The sequence below is a fragment of the Choloepus didactylus genome, chromosome 5, assembly GCF_015220235.1.
Source record: "Choloepus didactylus isolate mChoDid1 chromosome 5, mChoDid1.pri, whole genome shotgun sequence".
NCBI classification, from domain to species: Eukaryota; Metazoa; Chordata; class Mammalia; order Pilosa; family Megalonychidae; genus Choloepus; species Choloepus didactylus.
This window is the reverse complement of record NC_051311.1, coordinates 73925211-73947956: the sequence shown is the minus strand read 5'-3', so window position 1 is coordinate 73947956 and position 22746 is coordinate 73925211.

Below are 22746 nucleotides of genomic sequence, written 5' to 3'. Positions count from 1 at the left end.
CTTATTAACTATTGAAGTTATTAACTATTTTAAGCAGAGTGTCATTATCAGATTTTAACTTTTAAAAGATATGTCCAATAGCATGTGACTGGAAACTTCAAGGCTGAAGTTGGGTATAGCAATTTGAATACTATTATACCATTGCTAGAGTATGGGGCACAATAGCAAAGATAACTAGTAGTTCTTTGGCTTGGACTAATGGTAAATTTCACTTAAGGTAAGGATTATTTAGGATACATAAGTATGACAGTAAAGGTAATAAGTCTGAGGAACTTGTGGGATATCTCAAAATAGCCAATAAAGAATTGCAATGCATGGATATTGGGTTTAGAGTAGAAGAAGGAGCTATATATATGACTTAGGCATCATAACAAAAATGTAGCATTTGAATTGATTGAAGTTGATAACTTTATTTCAAGAGATCATAAAATAAATCTATGAGGGCACCGATATTTAAATTATGAACCAAGGATAAAAACCCACAAAAGAGTAAGAATGGTCAGTAAAATAAACAATGAACATGTGTTCAATTTCTCCAAATCTTCTGCAACACTTGTTATTTTCATTTTTTTAACAGCCATTATAGGGGGTGTGAAATATCTCATTGTAGTTTTTATTTGCATTTCTCTAATGGCTAATGACATAGAGCATCTTTCTTTGTGCTTTGTGGCCATTTGTATATATTCTTTGAAGAACCATCTTTTCAAGTCTTTTTCCAATTCTTTTAAATTGGATTGTTTGTTTTTCTTTTGTTGGTGAGTTGTAGGTTTTCTACATATAATTTTGGATTTTTAAACCCTTATCAGATAGGTGGTTTCCAAATATTTTCTCCCATTCTGTAGGTTGTACTTTTACTTTCATAATGAAGTATTTTGAGTCACAAAAGTTATAATTTTGATGTTCTCATTTATTTATTTTTCCTTTTGTTGCTCATGTTTCTTATGTAAGTCTAAGAAACCATTGCCTAACACAAGGTCTTGAAGATGCCTCCATATGTTTTCTTTTATGAGTTTATATTTCTGTTTCTTATATATAGATCTTGGATCTATTTTGAGTTGATTTTTGTATATGGTGTGTGGTAGGTGTCCACCTTCATTCTTTTACATATGGAAATCCAGTTTTCTCAGCACCATTTGTTGAAGAGACCATTCTTTCCTCATTAAGCTTTCTGTGTAGGGCAAGTCTAGTGATGACAAATGCAATTAGCTTTTGTTTATCTGGGAATGTTTTAATTTCCCCCTCATGTCTACAAGACAGCCTTGTTAGATAAAAAAATCTTGGATAGCAATGGCTTTCTTTCAGCACTTTAAATATTTATCTACTTCCTTATTGCTTCTGTAATCTCAAATGAGAAATCTGCCCATAATCTTATTGGGACCCCCTTGTACGTAACATGTTGCTTTTCTCTTGCAGCTTCCACAACTCTTTCCTTGTTCTCAGCATTCAACAGTTTGACTACTATGTGTCAGGGCATGTTTCTTTTCAAGTTTATCCTGTTTGGATTCGTTAGGATTCTTGAATATGTATAATCATGCCTTCGATATATTTGTGAAGTTTTCTGCCATTATTTCTTTGAATATTCCTTCCGCCTATTTCTTTTTTTCTTCTCTTTAATGCCTATACTGGTATACTTGATGGTGTCCCAAAGGTCTCTTAGGCTATTTTCACATTTTTATATTATTTTTCTTTATGCGCCTCAGCCTGAATCATTTCAATTGTCTTGTCTTCCAGTTCATTGAGTCTTCATTTTACCAGCTCCATTCTGCTACTGAACCCTTCTAAAGAATTTTTATTTCAGTTATTATGGACTTCAACTCAAGTATCTATTACTTTTGAAAATTTCTATCTCTTTATTGAAATTGTCATATTTTTCTTTCATCATTTTCCTGATATCCTTTAATTCTTTCTCTGTGCTTTCCTTATTTTTCTGGTATGTCCAAAGTCTGGTCTTCTTCACTGATAGTTTCTGGATTTTTTTTCCTGTTTTTTTGGATGGTCATCATTTCCTATTTCTTTGTTCTGTAATCTTTTTTGCACACTGTACATTTTAATATTTTAAGATGTTAATTCTGGGATTTAGTCCCTGAGCTGTCTATTCCTTATATTTGTTTCTAGCTAGTGATAAGACAGAGATTTCCTTGAGTGTCAGGAGCTAACAAAAACAAACAAATCAATGCAAAAGATACCTATCATAGTCTTTGAAAATTGACTCTTTTTTTGGCCAGTGCTCTCCTGCGAGTTTAGACCTCCCATCAAGAAAATCAGCCTGGGGCAAATGTGAAGTCCACGGTCCCCTCTGGCTTTTCTGAGACTGTACCTTGTGCTTCCTCATGGTGTTAGGAATTCTCCCAGTTATGGGATTTCAAATGCTCCCTTTACTCCCTATAAATAGACTTTCTCCCCATCTTGGGTGAGTTTATTGTAGATGTAAAGCAGGTAATCTTTTGCCCCAGGCCACTTTGACTTGTTTATTATAGTGCTTTAACTATCTACAAACTACTTCTGCATGCAGGAAAAGTTCTGGGAGGGTCAACCCAAGAAAAGTTTCTTAGTTCAGTCTTTCAGGATATCACCTCACTGACTGGCATGACATACAGGCATCCCAGTATATGTGTGGGGACTACTCTGCTCCCTCCAGAACAGGCCCAGAGATCCACACTGGGAATGTAGGATGGCCTCACACTGCATTGGGGAAGGCAAGGAGAAGGGACCAGCAAGGGCACCATGAGCTTCTGCCATGGCTTTTAGAGGTGTGTTTTCTTGAATTTGGCATTCATCCAGTTATGCAACTTTTTTACTGTTTTCCAGAGTTTTGAAGATGATAGCTCTGTCAGTTTTCACTAGTTGTTTAAAGATCCTGTTGGGGAATGGTACCCTGGACTATCTTACACTGCATGTTGGTCAACTGGGAGCCAATACCAGTAGTATTGAATTCAGTAGGAGTAACTTACCCCTTGCTTACATTAATACATTATCCTTCTATTTATGCCAACAGGTCCAGGGATCCACACTGGGCATGTAGGATGGCCTCACACTGCACTGGGGAAGGCAATGCAGAGGGATGAACAAGGGAGCCATGAGCTTCTGCTATGTTTTTATTCTAAGAAGGGACAATTTAAGAAAGCATTACTGTTTTAGTCTAAATGTGTCAGTATTATTATCAACTCACATCATAGATATCATTAATTCCAAGCTTGTAGTTGTTTAGTATAGAGTAATCAGAAAATAATGACATAGGGAAAAATTAGCTCACTGCATGTAAGAAAGAAGGGATTGACTAATGATAACCTATGAGCCAGTATTTTAATGTCTGTGTTAATAAAGCACATTTATAAGTTTCAAATGATGGCATTGGATAGATTAGTTTCTGAAAGGAGATCAAAAGCATTAACTGTGGATTCTGTTTACTTGGACAACAATCTAACCTACAATACTTACTGTGTGTTCTTGAGCAAGACCTAGGGATGCATTTTGCCTCAGATTCCTAATTAGAAAAATTGCCATATATTTGCTTCTTGGGATTGTTATATATTAAAGAAAGTTAAAGAAAATCTTTCATGGAAAATCCTCAGCATAATATCCACACACAATAATAATAATAATTATTATTATTACTATTAAATCATGTTTCCATTTTTGCCCATTCTATATATACAAATATTTGCTAAAAAGCTTTAAAATAAATTGGATTCCAAGGAAACTCAATCTTTAAAAGTAACTTCTATTTTATAAAACTTATTTGATTGGATGTAAATAACTAAAAAATAAATAATTGGATGTACTTCCTTTATAACACTTTCTCAAAAAGGAAATATGAAATCTAGAGGTATGTAGTTTTTAGCATATTGTTCTATTATTTGAGAATTTCAATTATTCTTACAAATGATAATATTTAAATACTCATATATGAAAGAAAAAAATATCTAATATATATATATGACATTGAAAGTGGCCAGAATTTCAATCCCATGTTATATATGGGCAAATTAGTCTAAGAATTGCTTAAGTTTACAAGTAGGGCCACTGCTTATTTAGTTTTCATAGGGAAAGGAAATAAATTTGAGTCTGTTCTATGAGATATAAATTTAAAGAAAAGATAAGATCCTTGCATGGTTTTCTTGCCTAAAGAATATAGTTAAGTAGAATTTAAGTATGAGACAAAAAATAAGCATTACTAGCATATTATTTTTAACAAACATTGCTCTTTCTGCCTAACCTATTTTGTGCTAGGGCAAATGGTTAAACTAAAATTTAAAAATAAATGGATCTTTCTAACAGATGCTAATTGGACATGGAAATTTTTCTTTTCATCGTATTCAAAAGTTTATACAAATATAGTGTTTTCTCCCTGCAAGCTTGTAGAAGCAAAAAGACTAAGATCATTAAAGAAACAAGTAGACAACTATGGAAGAAGTAGGATATTAAAGAAAATTAGTTTAACAAGTCAGTTGCAATTTACTAATCCTCATAAATAATCTTTGGGTTTTAAATCATAATTATTAGTTTAGTTTATGGATAAAGTAATTTTCTAGAAGCAGTGTAATAAATGATGGGGAGAAAAGTGAGGGTATTACATATAAATTATTGCACAAAGAATAGTTTATTCTGTGATGTATATTTTTAAGTGAGAACTATTAGTAAAAACAAGTGTTCTGAACTAATTTTTTTCTATAGCACAGTTGATTGCAGTTATCTTTTGAAGACTCCCTAATGATTCCTCTTGCCACCAATAATATGATTTGCCTGCTGGCCAATTTAGTTAAAGGTACATTCTCTTGTCATGCAATAGAATGGGCTTATGTAGCGCAAAGACATTAAACTTGTGTTTTGGTTCCATTAATATTGAGTCAACTCAGCCATCTAATCACAAATGAAATGCTATGGAATACCAGTCTCTGTACAAGAAATGAAGTTATTGGTGTAACCAGGCATACCACTACTCTTTCAACATTTTCCACATCATTACCTATATTTTTACTGCCTGCTATCTGATCCATTTGGTTTTCTTATACCTTGCGTAGAGATGTCACCTTATAAATTACGTGATTCCTCCTTGTTTACTATTTTTCTCTAGACTTCTCCAAAAGATTATCATCTTTTTCACCCAGCTTACATTGGTGAGTTTATTACTCAGTTTTTACTGTATAACAAAACTTTATCTTGAATAATACAATACTTTTACTTGGCTTATGAGTCTGAGTTGTCTGGTCTGGAGTAACTCAGCTGAGATAGGACCTTTTCATACACCTACTGTCAGATGGCAGATAGGCTAGCTACTACATAATGTAGGATGGCCTCACTATTGGTCAGTTACCTGGTCTTTAGCAGGAGAGCCTTGATTCTCTTCTATGTGATTTCTAATCCCCCAGCAGGTGAGCTCAGGCTGGCCAGAAGGTAGTCTCAAGGGTTTAAACATGGCCAAAGGAGTCATGCCCCAATGAACAAGTACTATTCAAGCTTCTGCTTGAGTCACATTTGATATTTCCATTAGTCAAAGCAAATTACCTGGTCAACCCAGTTGAAGGGTTGAAGACTGAGACATATCTCTTGATGAGATGAGAGGCTGCTATATGGCACATGTGCATGAGGATGGGAGGACTTCATGGCCTTATTTGCAACTTACTACAGTAAGCCTTGACATTTGCTTCATTGAGAAAATGCAATTCAGTCACAAAACTCCGAGAACAGTTAAGAGCTAGAAAGACTCAAATATCACTTCTGTTTTCCAAATGTTTACCAAGAAAGTTTAATGCCTTGTGCAGTATATTTAGTTCCTGGAATAAATGCTAAAGGTATTGAAAAAGCATGTATTTTGTTTGCATAGTGACAAACTAAAATTATTCAATATAATATTGAGCATGGTATGTTTCACTCGTGCTTTTTGTTTATGAGAAAAGCATCAGTTTTACTAAGTGTTCAGAAAAATGAGAGGCATTGATGTTGACACAACACTTACGTCCCTCCAAGCTAGTGGTGCTAAATAACTATAATGTTTTTCTTTTCTAGGGGAATCAGTGCAAGAAATTTTTTTTTTTAGGTGTAAAACCAAAAGCTAAAGGTAAAACAAGTATAAATACATGATGTATACTTATTTTTCTTCCCCAACTTATCTGTAACATTTCAGATAGTACAAATAACTGCTATGACATTAGATCCATGTTGTCATGTATAAGGTAAAGTTATCATCAGCCTATTTACTCAGAATAGAGAAATGGATAGAAATTCTTTCTGAAAAGGAAATGATAAAAACATTTCTTTATGTTTTTTCATACTAAAAGGGCTAGGTTCAAGTAATTTGTTAAGCTCTGTGTTTTATCTCTTTTTCCCAGTTCTCATTCAGAGAAAGAAAATATATGGTTAAGAGATCAAGTAAAATTTCTACAGGAGAAAGAAAAACATTTTGTTGGGGAAAAAAACACACATTCTACTGTTAGAGAAAATACATTTACTTCATTAAATAAATGAATCAAATGAGTTGAATTTTCTACATTTTTGTCCAAACAAAAATGTAGAAGAAACTCTGAAAATGTATATTATTTAATAAGTCACATAATAATACTAAGAGAATAAGTGAAATTTTAGATTTCCCAAATGAAAGGTTACATAAACTTATTAAATGATAGATAGCTATAAAGCCAACATTTTAAATTGATGAGGAAAGCTCTTGCTCAATTGCCTTATTTGAAAACTTAATTGGTCACTCATGTTTATCCTACTTGAAACAAACAGCTTGTCAAAAAGTAGAAGCTTCTCTTGCAATAGCAAAATTCTTGACAGTAAACCCTAACAAATTATTCTTTATCTTACATTCTTTTCCAACTTTCTTTTTTGCATTCCTTTTTACCATGTATTTTTAATGTCTAAATAATTGTCAGAATTTGCTTAACTATTGTCTAATCAGACACATGCAATTTTAGAAATAAGAAGGGAACTTGGAGACCTTGTCTTTTGAAATCCCTCAGTTTAAATTAGTAAACTGAGGACTACAGTCTTTGGGAGATCAAGCGGTTTTTGAGACCACAGAGAATATGCTTCCACTGTTTGCCATGTTAACAGTAACATGACAATGTGTGGACAGCCAAGAAATTTTTTAAGGAAAATGTTCCACAGCGAATAAAGGTCGCCCTTTATTTCATATTTTCACTATGGTTTGTTCTCTGTTTTATGATGCCAAAATAACTAGTAGGAAATAATACAAACAAAAATTAATAGAAAAATGAAACAATACAATCATGCATAACTATTTTATCAAAATGATTTCACATGCACACTGATTTTTTTCTCCTAAATTTACTAAATCGGCTTCTAAATCAGGTCAAAGTGATCTTGTTCTTCAGCATCATCAAATTTTACATGAGAATCAAATCCATAATAATTACTACCACACAACTGCGTGTCTTATTGAACCGATACTATATACTAATTGTCGCACATATATATATATACACACACACACACACACACACACACACACACACACACATATATATATACATATACATACATACATGCTGTGGGAAGCACCTTTTACACACATTAAAAACCCTAGCCTCCCAATTACTACTCTGTGCCCTGGTTATCGTTAACCCCCATTGTTTAACTTTGTTTGGCTGCTGAAAGCAGATCCCATAAAATAGTTTGGCTTTGACAGTGGGAATTTATTAGCTTATACACAGTTTTGAGGCCAAGAGAATGTCAAAATCAAGGCATCATCAAGGTGATGCTTTCTTCCTGAAGACTGGCTGCTGGTGATCCCTGGGTTCCCTGCCACATGGCAAGGCACATGGCAGTGTCTGCTGGTCTCTCCCTTCTCTTCCAGGTTTCTTTGCTTTTGGCTTCTTGCTTTGGTGTCTTTTCTGTCTGTATTCACCCCATTTATAAAGGACTGCAGTAAGAAGATTGAGACCACCATGGGCCATGCCTTAACTGAAGTAACCTCACGAAAACCTACTTACAATAGGCTTATACTCACAGGAATGGATTAGGTTTAAGAACATGATTTTCAGGGGTACATACAACTTCAAACCACCATACGCATTCTTTTACAGATGCAGAAAATGAGACTCAAACAAGTGAGATAACACAAAAGAAGAACTACCAGAATTTTAACTCAGGAAAGATGTCAGCCATTATGCTGGTCCGCCACTGAGAAGATACTAAAGTACAGAACAGAGAAATTTATTTGTAGCATAAGGTAGCTTGCATTTTTTCCCCCATGATATGATTTCATATCAGTAGAAATTCTCTCTGCTCTTTGTTTATGCAGCTAACAGCACATCATGATAAAGGTCACAATAGAAAAATGCTATTTGGGCAAAATATTTTATAGTTAACTAGGCAAGGAAAATAGAAAGTAGAACAAATGTGTCCTTGGGAAGGAGGTAATTCTAAGCCTTTATTAGGCATTTAAATGATGTAAAACCATAATCTATCATTGGCACAGGTAGATGACGCTCCTTACACAGCATCTGCAAAATGTGTGCTCTTGAATATTCTTCCAGCAGTTATGAACAAGTTCACTATATGTCAATACAGTCTACCTCTTCATGCTGTGACCTGTGATGCATCTGGTCAAGGTTCAGCAATCCATTTTTAAACACCAGGAAAAACATTAGCAGGCCTATCCTAGAAAATCATGTTATGAAGATTTAAAATTCAAAGTCCAAACTTTACTAATTTTGATCTAAGAAATTTGCTCTTTTTCTGAACCTCAGCTAATCATCTATAAAATGGATAGGTCAGAATTTTTAAAAAATGAATCCATAACAAGATTACTGTATAGGCTGGATTTTTAAGATAAAATAAAATAGAAGAAAGCTTGCTTTGTTTTCCTCCCACTACTCCATTCAAACTACTGAGGGATCTCCTCTCCCAGTCTTTGACAATACCAAGCAGATCCCTGACTTTTCCCATTGTTTTTCAGATATAACAGATTTACTTTGCATTATTAAAATACGGTATTATTTATACCAAAACACTATCTGTCATTCATTTCAAAGCACTTCCTCATTGTCAGACTGACTGTTCATTCCAGAGTCCTCTGGGAGGGAAGAAAGTTTTCTTCTTTTCTTTTGATGCCCTTAATCCACTTCATCCTTCATCATTTTGCTGCTTTTAGTATTTTCAAAATCAAGGGTCATGGATGGAAGAAGAGAGACAGACAGAAAAGCCAAAGTCTTACAAGACAGGTAAAAATATAATCTGAACTTCAGACACTTTGGTGATGTTAATTCCCATGTGCTGCCTTTCTTACTCCTGCAGCACTTTTTTTGTGAGTTCTTTCAGCAACGTCTTCTGCACCCATCCACCACCATCCCACCAGCAGGACCCTCCTCTCTATACTCTTCCTTGAGAAACATATCACTCCCTTTCACTGAACTTTTACAATTCTTTCTCTGCTCCTAACCAAGTGCTACAACCCTAGATGCCATTATTGTATCAGGCAGCACTCTTAGGCAGGGTCTTTTCAGGACAGCTTGAACCTAGCTTGTGCATTTGTCCCACCCCTACCCCAAAAATGCCATCCCAGCATGCCATTGGAAGCTGGTGTAGCCACCCATCAAATCTGAATTATCCAGGAAAGAGTCAGGCACCAATCTCCAAGCCCCCAAAATTCCAAGGATATATGCCAGTTTATATTCATAATATCCTTCTCTCAAGTACCATCCTAGAGTCAGTATAGGAGTTTCCAAAACTCATCAAACATTGACCCAGGCATGTATCTTCCCTCTTGAATAGCACCACTACCAACATCTCAAAGAACTCTCCAGATGCCGCCTCACCCAGCTTGGTGGTGAAGGTATGTGTGCAAGGGGAAAGAGAAAGAGAAATGCTTTGCACTTTCTATTCATGTGATTTAATGAATAGGGTTCCTAATAGTCTATTAGTCTTCTCTCATAGACTAGATGTGGGTTATGGTTGCTTAACCAATTTGTGCATCTCATAGCAATTATTGTAGGAAATGTCACTGACAAATTCTTGTCAGAAAATGTGAGCACAGTTTATCCATTGTCCTCGATTTTATGGAATCATGACTCTGAGAAAACACACACAAAAAGTTTCATTTAATATCATATTCCATAAACAAAACACCTAGCCCACCATAAATGTTCAATAAATGTTCATATAAAATTATATTACTAACACTTGAAGCTAGAGGAGCAATGCTGTGTATTAGAAAGAAACTGGAATTTAAATTAGGATGCATGTTTTCAAGTTCTACAAATATCATTAGTTAATATGATCCTTGTCAAGTCACTTAATAACTACCTGCTTTGATTTATAAATATAAATACAAACATTTCACATATAACTTGTGTGGCAACCTCTGAGGTCCCTTTCAGATATAATGACCTATAATCCAACCCACTTTTCAATCAATAAGACATAATAATTGCTGAGCTTAATTAACTGTAATTAAATGCTTAAACAAAATTTAAAAATGCCTCATTTTAACTTTCAGGTTCTCAAAGAGGGAAATACTCACCACAGAAAACAAAGATTCAAATCCCATGAAGGTGCAGATATGCTCTCAAGGGACTGTCAAGCATATTCATTCATCACCTTTAGGTCTAGATTCATTGGACTTGAAGACCCCATTAAAGTCCCATTAAAGTACACACTGAAGAATAATTTCTATTATCTTTGACTGAATACCAAGCTTGGAAATTTTTTTTCTAGAACTGGATATTCCTATTAGCAGCACCACAATTTAGGGAGGAAGTGTCGTGTTAGTTGTAGGTAAACCAACCAAAAAAACAGAAAGGAGAAAATTCACATGTTCATCTTTGCCACATTTACCTGAAAGGGAATTCACATGTCTTCTATCAATTTTTCATAAGCATTAAACCTTGACAATACTTGGGGTCACACATTCCTTTGCAGTTGGTAAAGCTAAAAGCAGAATTCCTTAATGTAATCCTCTTGCAATTCTGAAAAACAGCAAAATCATTGTTGACCAAGGATGGCAGACCAAGCAGAAACAGCTGTAGAATCCAATGGACACACAGGCCTAAACTGTACATAGCTTTATGTTCACTCTACAGAATGTGTTAATGCTGGCTTTATGTTTATAGACCTTAGCTTTCAATGCAACCTCAAGGTAAAAATCCATATCTCCTTCAAATGACTCAAAAAGTTCATACAATAAATCATCCCTCAAAGGGTCATTGTCTTCTTACCATGCATATAAATTTAGGGCATGACCAGGAAACATTATCATGTTTTCTTTAATGTAAAATAAAAACTTTCCAAAATAGGATAGCAATTTAAATTAAGTACCAAGGAAAGAATATGTCTGTGTCCAAAGCTTGAAGCAATGGATGTCCCACACAGCATTAAAAAAACAAACCTCCAATCCAATCCCTGCAATCTATTTAAAGGATTTGTTCAAAAGTAAGTGCACACAATAAAAGTCTATATAAGGGGAATAAAAACTAGAACTCTTATGCTGTTCATCAAAACTCTACTCAAGCAATTATCAAAATAATATGACAAATAGTTCTTAAAACTATATAAAATTGCCAAGCTATTCTTACTTATATCCAGTGTGTCATGAAGCTATCATAAGAACTGAATTTGAGATGCAGTTTGAGCATTAAAAAAAGTCTCAGCATTCAAAAATCCTAGGAGAAAAAGAGGCCCTGTGGGTGACCTCATTATTCAGTTTTAAATTTAGCAAAGAAGGAAATGACAAAGTAACAGGGACAATGGGCAAGAAGTGGCAGCAGTGGAAGGCAAAACCTTTTGGAAAGAACAGACCCTGTCACCACAGTGAAGAGCTCAAAGTGAAGACGGCCATAGCTGAAACTGGCACTATTCTAAATGTTTTGTACATTTTGTCCTGATATGACAGTTCCAACAATCTTTCTCCTGCTTTCCTGAGAGGACTTAGGTTTTTATTTATCCAATTTGGATTTGCTGATTACAAAGAAATGAGAAAACGTTGCTAAAAGAAGAAAAAGACACATTTTAAAAAGAAAAGCTGGGTTCAATTTTTGCCATTTCTACGCTCTTTCTTTGGAACTTGTATTTACGTATTTAATACGAATATATTGTATATTAAATATTTGGAGAAAAAGATAAAATTAATATATCAACTAGGTTTTTTTTTATAACAATCCCTACTGATGTACTATTTTTATATTTAAGAATCTTAATTTTTTTCTCATGTTATCCTGAAAATTAACCCTTGGAGGAGCATAATGCATAGCATACTTATTTTACAGATAAAGAACTTAATATTCCTTGATTTTAAATGATTTTATTTTTCAAATGGCTAGACAATAACCTTAACTTGTGTTTTCCTATAGATCTGATTCAATCTAACAGGCTTTGTTATCTTCTTGTATGGATTTATGCATCATGGAATCAAAGATAAATATTTATATTTATGTCCCTTCACAAATACTGCTTCTTGGGCTGCATTAAAGTTTAGAATATATCCTTTGAGAGTTTGCATTATAACTGAAACTTATAAGCATTACATCTAAGAATTTTAAGGAGATAATAAATAGTCATTAGAACCTAATATCAAAATGTGGTGTGTTTATTTAATGCAAAATCCTGCAGGTTTCCAAATTTTAAGGGTTAGGAGACCATTTTTTTTACTATAGTCATGAATGCGGGAGGAGTGTTTACCTGTCATCATGCCTTCTGTCTACCTCCCCATGGTGGATACATAGTGTATGCCATGTAATATATTTGTGGATGAAATAAAATATGAAAATGTGAATGACAGTTTTTGTCAATGAACATGCATTCGAAAGTTGTAATTTTTGCATTATATAAAGGCAGAATAACGGGAAAAGTGCAGGGTATTTTTGGTAAGTAAATTATAATAATATGCTGTGTTCCAGAATGCTTATTCTCATGTGTATATTGTAAGGGCAAAAACAAATTTAAAAACAAAAGGAGGCCTAATTCTCCTTGTTGAACATAAGAAAAGAGGCTTCCTTCTCCCTCCCATCAATTTACTTTAGAAAATTCTTTCTTTGTCCTTTTGAAATACAATCAAGGAAGATATAGTCCCTATCTCCCAATTTCCTGGGAAGAGAATAGCATAAATTCAACGGGCCTCCTGGCACCAAATTGTAAACCTACCTTTGAAATATCTTGAATAGTTGTAAGTAATGGGTTCTATCTCCTTAGCCACATAAAAGGGGCGGGTTTTTTTTCTATCATTGCAATCTGTTAGTGACTTGCTGTGATTTATCACATTCTGGTTTAATGCTTATTTAAAAATATTTTTTTGTGGAGAGGTCTCCTGTGTTGGGGGAAATTTTAATTATATTTCCCCAACAACATTCAGGATGCTATTCATACACATGCAAACACACACACACACACACACGCACACAAATATATATATACTCCACAATATAGATAACAATATATGAATACTCTGTAAGCACGTGAAAAATGCTCAACTTATTTAATCATTAGGTAAATATAAATAAAAATCTCAGTGAGGTAACACCTTACATCCACCAGATTGGCAATAATCTAAAAGACTGAGAATGCCAGGTGTCAGTGAGGATGTGGAAAAACTTTAGCCCTCATACTTTACTGGTGGGAATATAAACTGCTGCACCCATTTGGAAAGCAGTGGCAATTTCTTAAAATTTAAACATCAGTGCTGTGATTCAACCTAGCTATTTTCACTTCTTGGAATCTACAGAAACATATATCAAATACAAAAATGTGAATGCCTCAGCTTCTACTATGTGGGGGAGACTTAGGACCAGACAAAGTTGTTGAACTATAACTCTGCTCTACATCTATTAGGCCATTGGATTGTCAGATTCATAAACTTCATTCACGTAAGGACACTGGAGCATAAAAAGTCTTCCTAAACACCACATATCTTGAACAAAACTCATTAACAAAACTTATTTCTAAAACTATTTTTGTTAATTAATGAACTAATTGATACAAACATTTATTTGAATATTTGAAGAGTTTGGTATGATCTACCTCTAAAATAAGAATTTCTGATTAGTATATTTAAAGTTCTAACTATTTTCCTAGATTAACAATAATTTATACATATATATCACACTGTTTATATGAAGTATTTCAAAGTAAATTATAGGAAAATGTAATAATATGTACAATGAAAAGATCATATTTTTACAAATATTTAATAATATTTAGTTTGATAATTCAGGAAACAAAATGAAACATTTCATGCATCTTGATTTTTTTATAACAGAATCAATTGTGTTATTGATCTTGTTCTTGACTCCATGAAAGTTTGGCCTTGAACACTTCCCAAAATAGACTATAGCTTGTATCAGATATGAGAAATTAGACAACCTGGTGTTGGAGAATGGGGGGCAGGAAACATTTCGCATTAAGCAATATGATCCATCTTCTAATTCTCTCTTTCTCTCTTTCAAGCACACACACACACACACACACACACGCACACACACACAGAGTTGGAATGATCTCACTAATGAGGGAGAGATTCCTGCCCTAGGGTTATGGGGACAGCCAAATTGACGGCAAAGATAGACAGCAGTTGATTAGTTATATGTACTCAGAGCCCAGGGAAAGAAGACACTGCACTTCACACAGGGCCGCACAGGGGTTGCACTCATGGACAGAGGGAGTGAGCCGGGGCTGTAGAAGGCAGATGTTGTAGTGACATTAGTGTGAAGTGGCTCCTGGTTTCTGTGAGAGAATGTGATTGTCTTGTCTGAATAATTTTTCATGCTAGCAGGGAACTGAAGAATACTTCTCAGGGAAACAGGAATGGTACCTGATGCCTGTGATAATGACAGTTTTTCATCTAAGGGACCTTATATGCCCATAGGAGCAGAGCAGAGAGGGGAACTTGTGGTTAAACCATGAGAAGCCCTCTCAGTTTTCCCCAGTTATTAATGCAACAGATAATATTAATTCTAGGCTTACCCACACATGCGCACGCATGCACACAGTATCTCAGCACACTGTAATTAGCTCAGTAAGATGAGCTTCTATTCAATTCTCACAACTTTAAATATTGTTAGATTGTAACTTAAGAATTATATCACTTCCCAAAGCACGAGTAAATGTTTCTGAAATGCCATTTCTTTTGAATGCCAGAGAAACTACTACCACATTGGGTTGTATTTCAGTAGCTTGTAATGAGATTGTGTTTAAAGACAGAGAAATACTGTTGCAACTGACATTAATTTGTACTGATATATCTCTCCATGACTAAACATAATGTTGCCAAGCAACAATATAAAGTACAAGGCTATCACTTGATAAAATTAAGATATATGTTCAGCCTAAAATCAAAAATTAATGCTGGCTCAGAACTTCCAACAATTTTCCCTGGTCTATTTTGCATCTCAAAATTGCTCATTGTATTAGCTGTTCAAATCTGGATTATGTGAAATGCTTGTTTTGCTATAAAAATGACTGCAAAAATGGGACAATGTTTGAAACAAGTCCAGTTGTGTTTAATTATTCATTATTCTTCTGAATCAACATTAGTATTCTATAAGGCTTACCAGCAATGCTGAATAGCAGTTGTGGAGATATTTCAAGATTTATTTTGTTCTTTGAAGATGATGCTTTTGTACACAGCCTGCTTCCCGAGGGAGAAGGTGATATTGGTAGACCAAGCAGAAATGGAAATCATGTTGAAGTAACATGGCAAATGACGAGGTGCTTCTGAGAGAGACTGAAACAAAACTCTGAGTTTAATTGCAGTCAGATATAAACCTTGAATAGGGACAAAGTTTAGACTAGGTATCTGGCATTGATTTGTGCATCATTATGAAATTTCCAAGATATTTTCAATGATACAAAAGAAACAGTTCTATGTAAACATAAATATAAATTTGGAGTTGAAAATAGCTGAAACTAACTGCTAGCTGAAATATCAACAACACATATATGCATAAAAAATTAGAGGCCATCGAGAAATCCAGTGAGAAATCAATGTTGGGAAAATATTGGAATATTTTTACCTATTCAAAATCAGATAATTTTACTGTACAAAAGGATGCCATTAAAAAGTACTGGAATGAAATCTCTTTCTAAAATCAGGGACTTTGCATTAAATTTCTATTTACGTTGGAACAATATATGTGAATTAATCAGAAAAATAATGTCCATAGAATCAATTAAACACATAAATATGCCGAAAAAGTTTTATTTAAAACACTGGAAATCCACAAGAAAATCAGATATTGGAATCAGAGACAAAAAAAACTCAAGGTAGAAAATATGACCTCAGTAGTCACATGAGAACTATGAGTTTATCTGAAAACAGTGAAGCTCAACTAAATCAAGAATGTGCCTCCCCCAACAAAAAGTTTCCTCACTTTTACTTCCCAGTCTAGAAATGATCCAAATTGTCTTTAATACATTGCAGTTCTAGATTTAATAAATGGAGTTTCAATGACAATTTCCTCAGTTAAAAATTGCACAGTGTTGTTATGTTGTCTGATGATCTCTCTTTGAATTGCATCGCGCAGCCTGTTTCCCTTGCTTCTATTCCATTTCATTTTGCTGATTATAATGAATCTAAGTATAATAAATATCCAGCCAGACAACAAATATTAAGTCCATGGTTAATATTCTGTTTTCTGGCTTTTGAAAACAAGTAAATAAAACATTTCCAGCAGAGATTAGTATAAATAAAGCTGTATAGCCATCATTCAGAAGGAGCAAATCTTAAGGCACTTCCTACAGATACTTTTAATTAAACATTATTTCAAGATAATTGTAGATTAACATGCAGTTTTAAGACATAATACAGAGATATCCCCTGTAGTCTTCACCAAGTTTTCTCCAATGGTAACATCTTGCAAAGCCATAATACAATATTGCTACTAAGATTTTAACACTGAGTGAAAACAGATTACCATCCCATCACAAGGATCCCTTATGCTGTCCTTTTATAGCCACACCCATTTCCCTCCACTTAACCACTGAAACCACAAATATATTCTCCATTTTTTATAATTCTATCACTTAAGAATGCTGTATACATATACTTACATAGCTTGTGACATTTGGAACTGGCTTTTTTTCACACAGCACAATTCTCTGGATATTAATCAAAGTCATTCTGTGTTATCAATAGTTGGTTCCTTTTAATTGATGCATAGTGTGCTATAAAGTGTATGCATCACACTTTGTTTGACCCAATGAAAAATACTGCTTGTCCTCAGTTTTAGGCTATTATGAACAAGACTACAATTCAATTCATGTGCACATTTTTGCATGAACATAAGTTTTCATTTCTCTGGGATAAATACCAGGAGAACAATTTCTGTGTCATATGCTACTTATATGTTTAGTTTGGCAGTAAGAAACTGCCAAACTGTTTTCAAGAGCATCTGAATCACTTTACGTTCCCACTGGCAACATAGGACTGATCTGCTGTTCGTACATTCTTGCCAGCAATTGATGCTGCAACTATTTTTTTTTTTTCTTTTAGCCCCTCTTATAGGCGTTTAATGATATCTCATTGTGGTTTTTATTTCTTTAATGACTAATGATATTGAACTGTTTTTCATGTCCTTATTTCCCATTGGTACATCCTCTTTGGTGAAATGTCGATTCATGTATTTTGTATATTTTCTAATTGGAATTTTTTATTGAATTTTGAGAGTTCTTTATTTACTTTAGATATGTGATTTGCAAATATTTTTCTTAGCTTGTAGCTATCATTTCAAATGCTTTTCTACTCTATATAAAGTGTCCTCTCTCTCTCTCTTTCTCTCTCTCTCTCTCATTCTCTGTATGTGTGTTTAAGGTATTTTCTTTGTCTTTATTTTCAGAAATATGTCTTGTGATAGTTTTGGTGTGGCTGGGTTCCTCTCTTAAGGGTTTGCTTAGCTTCTTTAATCTGCCTATGTAATTATATCAGTGGTCTTTGTTACCTTATGTAGATCGAGATTTACATCTAATATTATTTTTTCTTTTCCTTGAAGAATTACGTTAACATTATTTATAAGTCAAGTTACTGTTGATAAATTCTTCCCTGAAAGAAGCTTTATTTCATCTTTTTGAAAGATATTTGTGTTGGGCGAAGAATTCTATATTGTCATTTTTTTTTTTTTTTTTTTTTTTGCTTGTGCTTCTCTCCAGTCTTCTAATTTACATTGTTTCTGGTGATTAATCTGCCACCATCCTTATTTGGTATCTCTGTATATAATGTATCTTTTACTACTGGCTACTTTTAAAACTTTGAAAAATTTAATTATGATGTATCTATGTGTAATTTTTTTCAAATTTTCTAATGCATGATTTTGTTGAAATTCTTGAATCTGGGTGTTAATGGTTTTCATGAACTTCAGGAAAGATTTCACCTTTATTTTATTCAAATATTTTTTCCTGTATTCCTTCTCATCTTCCTTTTCATTTTTTGTTGTTTAGACTTTCAGACCCTTTATGTTTCATTTTTGGTAGTTTCTATTGCTATGTTTAAAGTTTACTCATCATTTTTCTGTAATGACTAATCTGCCATTGATACTATCCAGAGTATGTTTTTTAGACCAGAAATTATATTTCAGAATTTTATTGGGGTTTTCTTTACATCTTACAAGTTTTTATTTAACATTCTCATTACTATTTCTAGTTTTCTGAATACATGTAACACAAATATAATTGTTTTAATATATTTGTTTACCAATTCTATCACATGTGTTATTTCTTGCTTGATTTTGATTTATTTTTCTCCTCATTTGGGTTGTATTTTTCTGCTTCTATGCATGCCTTGTATTTATTAATTGGATGCCAGACATTGTAAATTTTACCTTATTGAGTTCTGGACATTTTTGTATTTCTATACATATTCTTGATTCTATTTTCTCAGACACAGTTTATTCAATAACAGTTTGATATTTTAGGTCTGCTTTAAAGGTTTTTGATTTGTTTTGTTCTTTAGCCTGATTGATCCATGTTATCCATTTCAATTCATTGAAAAAGGATCTAAAATTCACACACACATACACACGCACGTGAGCACACACACATATGTAGTGATTTATTATAAGGAATTTATTTATGCAATTGTGGTAGCTGTCAAGTCAATTCTGTTCAGCTGGTTGGTGGCTGGAAATTTGTGGAAGAATGATGGTGAAATCTTTTATCTGACTTTGTAGTGGAGGCCAGATAAGAGTTAGGTTATAGTCTTAATGAAGAATTCCTTCTGATTTATAAAACTCTCAGTTGTAGATTTTAAGACATCCAATTAATTGGATGAGGCACACTTACTCTTCTTTACTTAAAGTCAATTGATTATAAATGCTAATCACATCTACAAAATATCTCCACAGTAACAAAAAGGTTAAGGTTTGACCAAATAACTGGACACCATAACCTAGTTAAGTTGACACATAAAATTAACCATCACTGACACTGCCTCCAAAAAGGTTTCATAAGCATGTAATTTTGGTAAAGCTTATAATTTTGTTGTTCAATTATCACATTCATTTTTATCTTCTGATGCTACTAGTTACTGGTGATTTAGCATTAGAGGCATACACATTTAGAAATCTTATATATCTTCTGTTTAATTACTTCTCAAATATATGTAACCAGCCCCCGTACTTCTAATTGTATTTTTTGCCTTATACATCTTTTTATCCATATCCAGTTATACTGACCTTTCTAAATCTTTATGTTTTAGATATGTTTAAAAATATAGTCTGACAAACTTGGATGTTTATTTTAATTCCTACAGATTATGATTACTGAAATCATTGGATTTATTTCTTAATATATATAAATACACTTGGATTTATTTCTAGTTTAGTGTTATCATATTAGCATATATCTCAATGGGCAAAATAAATTTAGGAGTAGGTTCTTTATAAATAGCATTGAATATAAAATCATATTTCTAATAGACTTCTTAAAAATTCTGAAAGTTTGTTGACTGTCAGATCTGACTAAATACAGACATGGCTGAATAAAGCTTGTATTAGTTTCCTCTGGCTACTGCAACAAATCACCACAAACTCGATGGCTTAAAACAACAGAAATTTATTCTCTCACATTTCTGGAGGCCGGAAGTACAAAATCAGTATCACTGCTCTTTTCAAGTTTCAGCAGGGTCATCATACTGTTGAAGTTTCAAAAGAAGCATCCATTCTTGCCTCCTCAGCTTCTGGTGACTGTCAGCATTCTTTGTCTTCACTCTAGTCTCCAAAGTCTCTGTCTTCACATGACCTTCACATGACCTTCTCCACTATGTGTGGTCAAATCTCAATCTGCCTCCCTCTTACTTGTGATTGCTGTTAGGGTCATCCAGATAATCCAGAATAATCTCCTATCTCAAAATCCTTAATCATATCTGCAAGGACTTTACCACAGAAAGGAACATTCACAGGTTTGAGATTATTCCCAGCCTACCACACTGTTCATATAGACAGAGTAGAATCAGCTTTGCTGTTGCTAACATAAACCCAAAGTTTTAAATATTAGCAAAGGTTAATTTCTTCCTTTCTACTTTTCAGACAAAAAGAAAACACTAAATGTAATGCAAATATATTATTCTTACATCCCTATTGATCATATTGCATATACACTGAGGAGTTTTATAGGAATAGTTTCTGTTTAAATGAAGAGAGAGTGAGAAAGAATTACATAGTGCGAATACTTTATTATTAAGTTCAATAATTTGCTTAAATTTTTCATGTAATAAATAAATTAAAAATACACACTTTTTGTAAAATGGAGAATTTATTTAAAAGAACTTGAATATCAATAACTTTGTTGTTTTATCAATTCTACATTGTAGTTTCATCTCCTTAATCTCCCTATCATACAAAATCTTCTAATTTTTATATTACATTTTCCTCAAAGTCACATTTTCATTTCAGTTGATGTTTTATTCTCATAATGATTAATTTTTAGTCTACCTAGCTGCTATGTTTGATCTTTTAAAGTTTTTATTTCAAAACATTTCAGGTACTTTTGAACTTAGTGTAAAGAAGAACAAAAAGCAAGTGAAAATAGCTTTCTTTTTCATTTTGGTTTTACAGTAGCAGATCTAGCAACTCTTTTCACTATTGATCTTTGCAGGGTTCAATCTAAAAAAAAGATGGGAGAAAAACAATATTAACTTTTATTTTCCATGGTATAACTAAGTGAAGGCTTGTACTTACCAAGAACTACATTCTAAGCTAAAATATTCCTAGACTTTAATGCATTTTTGGTTACTGAAATGGACAAATTAGAGAAACACTATGAAGACTTAAAATTACTAGAGTGATGAGATACACAGTGCTTTATTTAAGTAAGTAATAGGGAAATTGGTGGGAAAGTCCATTACCTTTAGAATAAATAACCTTTTGGTTTTAAAAAATATGAATGCAATATACTAATTTAAAGGTATATAGATAAGCTTACAAAGAAAATTATGTATTATTATTTTCATTTCATGTCATTTTAAAGAGGAAAAATGCAAAATTAGGGGATTTATAGTATTTCTAGAATTATAGAAAAGGTTCCAAATAAAATCATCCAATGAATCAATTCTTTTCAAGTGAGCATTAAATAAAAATGAATGGCTTCAGGGCAATGCTTTAACAGCTTATAATGCTTCACCTTTTCTAGGTCATAAATTTCTGTGAGCAACACACTGTAAAATTTCCAGCATAATTTTCTCTTAGATTTGCTAGTATAATGTGTACAAAAAACAGCAAAGAGAATACCTAGTTTATTCCTATTCTTTTTGTACTGTCTTCAAAATATTCCACTGACCTTAAAAAATCAGCATTTTGTGAAACCATTTAAGGAACTTGAGTTTGGTTATAAAAAAATAAGAAAAAGCAAAACTCTTTAGTTGCTGAGGAATAATATGCCATAATCAAAAGACAGATTTTTAGCTTTTTTCTAATGCCACACATTTGAGTTATCAATAAATTTAGGGAAATCTTATTCTGGAAGCATGTTAAATTTATTATTTAAAATTAAAAGAAAAGAAAATTAATAATTAGAATTTTTAAATATTCAGGATATTTAGTGTATATTATTTCTTAATCTTGAATTATTGCAATTAAAAGGTTAGCATTTGCAGCCTTTAGTTCTTTAATTAAAAATTATTTACTTTATCATGAAATTTGACATTTGGTAGGAAAAAAACTTATTTTTGTTAATCATGCCCTCTTCCTTATACATTTTCTTCAATTTACTCCATTTATTGATTACTGATTTGAGCCCGTCTCCAATTGGATGCTAAATTTGAGATACCATTCAATCCATTTAACCTGCAGCCTCTTATTTCAGATCATGGCAGCTGCAACCTTCCACGTGCTAGGGCTAACAAACTGGAATCATTCTTGGTGTCACCATAAGCCATCTTCCAGTAACCTATCTACAATCCAACAATGTCTCACCACCTACACCTCTATCAACTGGTCCAGATCAAAATCTTTTCTCACCTGGATTCTCGCCCTTCACGTATCTCTTTCTTACAAATCAGTGGAATAACTCATTTAAAATATCAGCTTTCTCATTTCCATTGCCTGCTCAAACCTTACTAAGTAAAAATCAAAGTCCTTCGAAAGGCCAAAAAATTTCTACATCTTCTGGCTTTTCCCAAAAACTCTGTGATCTTCTTTCTTAGTAGTCTCCCTGCCAAGCACTCCTCTTCAGCCACTCTAACTTCCATGGAGTTTCTCTAATAGTTAAGACATGTATCAGCCTTAGGGACTTCTAGTGATTCTCCTGCCTGGAATCCTCTTCTCCAAGATAAATCTTTACAGTATTTCTCCCAGTTCTTTCAAGTTG